Consider the following 7,015-nt stretch of genomic DNA (forward strand, 5'->3'; position numbering starts at 1 on the left):
ATGTAAAGAGGTAGTTCTCTACAACCCTCACAATTTATGCACATTGGAACAGTCAAGATTTAGTTGGATATATTTTCTCAAATGTAACCTGTTTATTACTAGGCTATACCTGTAACCTAGTCCATGATTTGACTTACATTAATGAGCCATTGGCTTACAATGACAAGCAGTTTAACTTCAAGTCCTAGACATTCCTCAGCAGACCTTCTACACTCTTATATTTTGTGTTTCTAATAACTATAGTACAAAACTGAACCCAAAGTATTACTAACTTAGATAGAGTATTTAACATCTCTAAATTATTAAAGCTATCAAAAAACATTGCTTATTTTTATAAAAAATTCTCTGTAATTTTCATCCATGTTTATTGCCTATGAAATTAAAACAAAGCTATTTTATTGGTCTCTTTCTTAGTCCTCATCCTCAAGATTGGGAATGGAATGATCCTTAATAAATACAGTTTAAGCAATCATCCTTTCTTTCTTGACTACCATTGCTGTCTGACCTTAGCATTCCATGAGCTGTGGCTTTAGGTGGTTTTTGCTGTCGTTTAGGATGCTAACACTGAGCTTGCAAGCAGTACAGTCTAGTGCTAATAGAGAAAAAGGTCTTCCATCTTCTGAAAGTTCAAGGCATGGTTTAGTCACAGACCCAGACAATGGAGAGTTTATCAGCATCCTTCTCCTGGACAGCGTCCCAGATCCGTGAGGCCTCTTCTTGCTGAACAGGACCAAAAATTCAGCCTTTGGTTCTGAACCTATTTCTGGTGTGGACTTCCTTTCTTTATTTTTTTTAAAAGTATTTCATTTATTTATTTATTTGGAAGTAGAGGGAGACAGAGAAAAAGAGAGGGAGAGAATGAATAGACATGCCACTACATGCCTCCAGCCACTACAAACAAACTCCAGATGCACGTGCCACATGGTATACCTGGCTTTAACAGGGTACTTGGGAATTGAACCAGGGCCATTAGGCTTTGCAGGCAAGCATCCTAGCTGGTGAGCCATCTCTCTAGCCCAGGACTTGTTATCTTTTAAGCATAGTTTTATTTATTTATTTTTTTTTAAAGAGGTTACCTCAAGCTTCTCTTTTCTTTTTATTTATTTATTTATTTATTTGACAGCGACAGACACAGAGAGAAAGACAGATAGAGGGAGAGAGAGAGAATGGGCATGCCAGGGCTTCCAGCCTCTGCAAACGAACTCCAGACGCGTGCGCCCCCTTGTGCATCTGGCTAACGTGGGACCTGGGGAACCGAGCCTTGAACCGGGGTCCTTAGGCTTCACAGGCAAGCGGTTAACCGCTAAGCCATCTCTCCAGCCCAGTTTTATCTTTTAATTCATTCAGATCCTTTCTTTTTTTTTTTTTTTTAAATTTGTTTATTTTATTTGAGAGTGACAGAGAGAGAAAGAGGCAGATAGAGAAAAGAGAGAGAGAATGGGCACGCCAGGGACTCCAGCCACTGCAAACGAACTCCAGATGCATGCACCCTCTTGTGTATCTGTCTAACATGCATCCTGGGGAATCAAGCCTCGAACAAGGGTCCTTAGGCTTCACAGGCAAGTGTTTAACCACTAAACCATCTCTCCAGCCCCCATTCAGTTTCTTTAAAAATATTGTTTGCCTTGATGCTGGGCATGGTGGTACACACCTTTAATCCCAGCACTCTGGAGGAGGATTACCATGAGGTTGAGGACACCTGAGACCACACTGAACCCTACCTTGAATAACCAAGATATATTTCAATGTTTTCATTGAACTGGGGAGAGAAAAATATTCAAGGCGTGATACATGATCTAAATTTGTCAATACATGTGCTGGTCCATATGAGTAGACTGTCAGGTTAGTTCATATCGCATATCAAAATTTGTTTATAAACTACTCTTTGGCTTTAATATTTACTGTTTTCTGGTATGTCTTTGGGTATAGGGAATATAAGTACATGTGGTGCAAATGCATGTGTGCAAATGTGTACAGGTCAAAGAGAACATCTGGTCATCTCCTCTATCATTTCCACGATATTTCCCTGAGAGAGGGTCTCTCACTGATTCTGGAGCTGCCATGTTTTTTGTCAGACTGGCTGACCAGTGAGTGCCAGTGAATCTTCTGCCTCTGTACCCCTTAGCAATGGGTAATAGACATGTGTGGTAATGGCCAGCTTTTACTAAAATTTATAGGGATAGAATTCTTTATCAGCAAGCACTATTACCTGCTGAACCATCTTCTCAGACCCAATATTTTAATATTGTTGTGTGTATGCCCGAGTTTGAAATGTGGGACATAGGTCAATTGATGTGGAATAGATTGCTTGCAGTTATTAAATGAATGTCTCAATGAAAAAGTAATATAGACATGACCAATGTGAAGCATTCTGTCCTCTAATACCTGGAAAATTCATAATTATAGATACAGATTCCATTATTTTGATACTTGTGTATATTTATGCAAAAGCAATTTTTGGCTTGAATGACTTGGATAATTATCTCAGTTTGCCACTTTAATTTGCTTATGTAGAAAAAAAGGAAGTTGGGGAAAATGCTTAGTGACATACATTATCATAAGGATCAAAACTGGAAAGAACACCAATAATCTTTGATGTTAATCCTACAGGAAAAAATTAAAATTAGTTGCTCAGTTCATTTGGATCAGTTCCTGAGTCATGAATTTTGCAAAGTTTTCTTGGGTATATTTCTTTCTCTAATAAGTTGTCACAAGTGTTTAATGTCAACAATCAATAAGGTGGTTCTTTGTGAGATGTAAATATGGTTGTATTTATTTGAAAAATTAACCATATGAGACATTATGAGTTATTCACAAAAACAATTAAATTGGAGTAAAAGTAATGAAGTATAGGGCTGGAGAGATGGCTTAGTGGTTAAGTGTTTGCATGTGAAGCCTAAGGACCCCGGTTCAAGGTTCAGTTCCCCAGGTCCCACGTTAGCCAGATGCACAAGGGGGCGCACGCGTCTGGAGTTTGTTTGCAGAGGCTGGAAGCCCTGGTGCGCCCATTCTCTCTCTCTCCCTCTATCTGTCTTTCTCTCTGTGTCTGTCGCTCTCAAAAAAAAAAAAAAAGTAATGAAGTATAAAGATCAATTTCAGTCAGTAAATTTGAATGTGATAATTTATTGAGCTGCTAAGAAAAGTAAAATAAAATATTCTCACATAATTTGTGAATGGAATAAAATCCTTGATGAAAGTGTAAGATTGTTCCCTGATTTTAAAATTTAAATGTTTTGCTAGATAGCAGCAAATCTGAGGAGATAATCAGAAAGCCCCATGGCGTTAGTTATTATTATTTTTTATAATTAGCCCTCAGGAACTCAGTTTTCTTCAGAGCGATTTCACTCACACCATACCTAAGGGATCCAGTTGTGTCAAGCACAAAGGGCAAGTAAACAGACCACGGTCTTCAGTGGATTTGCACTTAAAGAATGCCTGTTTTTGGTGGAGACAGAAAATAGGGGTTATGTAAATGTTTCCCCTGTCCTTGAACAAAGGGCTGGGCACTTGGAAAGCATTTATGTATACTGCTACTCTACAGTGTTTTAGCCCTGATTTGACGCGCCGTGGCATAACTCTTTCAGGCACATGACACAATAGTTTGCATTGAAATATTTCCTACCATTTTTCTGCTAGTCAGGTGCATCTGAGTGTAACTATGCAAGATGTTTCAGCCTGGGTTCTATGCAATATATATATATATAACTTTTTAAAAAATGAAAGATAATTATACACATGATTTCAAAAAGGAATGCTCTTCTTTATTTTTAAGTGTAAATGAAAGGTTTCTTTCTTTTTTTTTTTTGGTGATTTCTAAGACCTCAGGTGGCTCATGATATCAAACCAATAACACATATTGATGACTCTTTGAGTCTATTGAAAATTCAGTGCCCTTGTATAGAATGTATAGACATGTAAATGCCCTAAATCTTCTCTGGTAACCAGATTGGAAAACTTCAGATCTCCCTAGAAATATTAACTTTATTTCATTGCTACTATTATTGTTTTCTGCACATCCACAGGATTTTGTTTATTGGAACCTGAATATTAATGTTTTCTTTTTTTCTGATGAGGTGATGCTCAATGCATGTACTCAAAGGATAAAGGAAGTAATTATTATTTTACATATTTCATATAGAAAGTATGTCAGTATCAATTTATTGTCCTTCCTTCCTTTTCCCTCCCTCCCTGTTTTCTTTCCTTCTCTCCATCCTTCCCTTTTTCTTAATTTTTAAATTTTTATTTTATTTTTTTGAGAGGGGAGAGAGAATGTGTGGAGGGAGAGACACAGAGAGAGAGAGAAAATGGACAGGCAAGGGCCTCTGGCCATTGCAAATGAACCCCAGACGTATGTGCCACCTTGTGCCTCTGGTTTATGTGGGTCCTAGGGAATTGAACCTGGCTCCTTAGGCTTCACAGGCAACTGCCTTAACCACTGAACCATCATTTCAGCCCCTCTTTTTCTTAATTTTTGCTTTTGATACAGACTCTCATGTGGTGTCAATCCTCTTTACCCTGCTGAGATTACAGGTACTCTATACCATGTCTAGCTCCAACACCCATATTCCCAGAAAAACTTGATAGCTTAATTAAACATGGATAAAGGCTGGGATTTGGGGTAGAGTTTGGCTCAGTTTGTTTATCTAAGGCAATGAGGCAACAAAGATCTCTCTGATTAATCATATATATCATAAAACATTAGTCAAATAATTAATTCAAAATGTTATGACCATTATAGCCCTTTTTCTCATCCCTAATGTTTATAGGATATTTGATACTTACTAGAAGTATCAAAATCAGAGTATCATCCTCAATGCCTCTGATGTATTGAGAATGAACAAGAATGTTTTAAGCCAGGGAGAATTGTACAATCAGTCAAATTTGTATTTATTTATACATATTGTATAATAATCATAGCATATTACTTTGTGTAAGTAAAACACAAGAAAATGTATATGAAACACAATAAATTTTCAGGTTTGTCAAAAGATTGCATTGTAGTCAATTCTTAGTCAAAATACTCAAGTTGTTTTCATTTAAAAATCTTGGATAAAAAAGTTGTTTAATATTGTGACCTGAAGTTGATATCAATTCCAGAAAAGACATTTAAACATATTTTGTTGTCTTGAAAAAAATGTAATTAGAAACAATTAAAACACTTAAAAAACAGTAAACATCGGGCTGGAGAGATGGCTTAGCAGTTAAGCGCTTGCCTGTGAAGCCTAAGGACCCCGGTTCGAGGCATGACTCCCTAGGACCCACGTTAGCCAGATGCACAAGGGGGCACATGCGTCTGGAGTTTGTTTGCAGTGGCTGGAGGCCCTGGCGTGCCCATTCTCTCTCCCTCTCTCTATCTGCCTCTTTCTGTCCCTCTCTGTCTCTCTCAAATAAATAAACAAAAATAAAAAAAAATTAAAAAAATAGTAAACATCAATGTATAAAAATGCACTGTCATGTAATTTAAGAAATATGGCATTATCTACACAATTAATACTACCAAGTGCCTCCCCTGATTCTACTTACTCTACTTCTATTCTCTGCTTAGGAAACCACTCAACTAAAGTCAGTATTTAAACAATTCATACAATTCTTTTAATATTAATCATCAGTTGATTTTTAAAAGCTGTTATTGGCAATTTTTATATATGCACAAAATATATATTGATCATAGTCCCCTTCCACCCCCCCTCTTTGTCCTCACTCCTACATACCCCTTACAATGTACCGTTTCCTTTGACTCGGTCTACAATTTTGCTTCCTTCCTTCTCTCCCTCCCCCTCTCATCCCCTCTTCCTCCTCCTTTCCTTCCCTCCTTGTTCTCCTTCATTCCTTCCTTCTTTACTTCCCTTTCTTTCTCTGTTTTTTTTCTCTCTCTGTTTCTTTCTTTCTTCTCTCTTTTATTTAATTTTTCCTTTTCCCTTCCTTCATCATCCATAATGAAATGTTGATGGACCCAATTTTGTGTGGGAAAAATCGGCCACCATGAAGTCATGAATGCAACAGCTTCGGCATGTCCAAAATACAATATTTCAAAACCCTCCTCCCCATCCTCCTGCTCTTACATTATTTCAGCCAACTATTCTGTGATATCTCCTAAATCTTGGTGTGTGTGACAGAGATCATTCATTTAAAGCTGAGCATTTTACAGTTGTTTTCCACAGCTCTCTGATGAGTCTTATTATTCCTAGTAGTCACCACCGTCTTTGAAGAAAAGCTTCTCAGATCAAAAATGAGAGCAGCAACGTGATATGAGCACAAATATGATTATTTAAAGGTCAAGCACACAGTCATTTAGCCAAATAACAGTAATAGCTTCCCCTTTAGTGCCTGTAACCTTGCAAACCACAGGCTAGGTTTTCAGTACTAATGGAACAGGCCTCAAATCCAGTCAAAGAGCAGTTGGTTACCTCCATAACTGTTATGACATTATTGCCCTGGTGGAATCACCTTGCCTGGCTGGCTGGTTCCATTGATTTCAGGGTTCATGCTGATTAAGATTATTGATGAGTTTTCTTTCCCAGGAGCCAGCATAGTACTTTTCAGCACTACAGTAGCTAGCTAGTAGGAGAAGGCTTCCATCTCAGTACTAGCTTGATTTCTCCCTGTTTAGCAACTGATATATTATTCTTATTTTTAATTTTTGCAGGGGAGTTTTTGATAGGCCTCTCTGACAACAACTACCTGGAAAGTTTCATACCACTGGCACTAAGGTTTGTTTTTAATGACAACATATGGCTTAAATATATTTTAAATTATATAACAAAGAAGTAGATTTCCATATAGTTTACTTATAGCATCTTTGTTTTTTGGTTAAATCTCCTAATACTCCTTTATCTTTTCCATCCTCCTCTATGTCCCCTTAGGTCTTTCCACCTCTCTATATATTATGTATCTTAAGTATCTCCTACATCCTCCCCTTAACCTCCCCCCCCCCATTCTTCCCTTCATGGTCTCTTTCTAGCTTCTGGGCCTCTAGTACTGCATCTAATTCCATTTACTATACAAATGTAAAAAC

The sequence above is a fragment of the Jaculus jaculus genome, chromosome 13 (genome assembly GCF_020740685.1).
Source record: "Jaculus jaculus isolate mJacJac1 chromosome 13, mJacJac1.mat.Y.cur, whole genome shotgun sequence".
Classification (NCBI taxonomy): Eukaryota; Metazoa; Chordata; class Mammalia; order Rodentia; family Dipodidae; genus Jaculus; species Jaculus jaculus.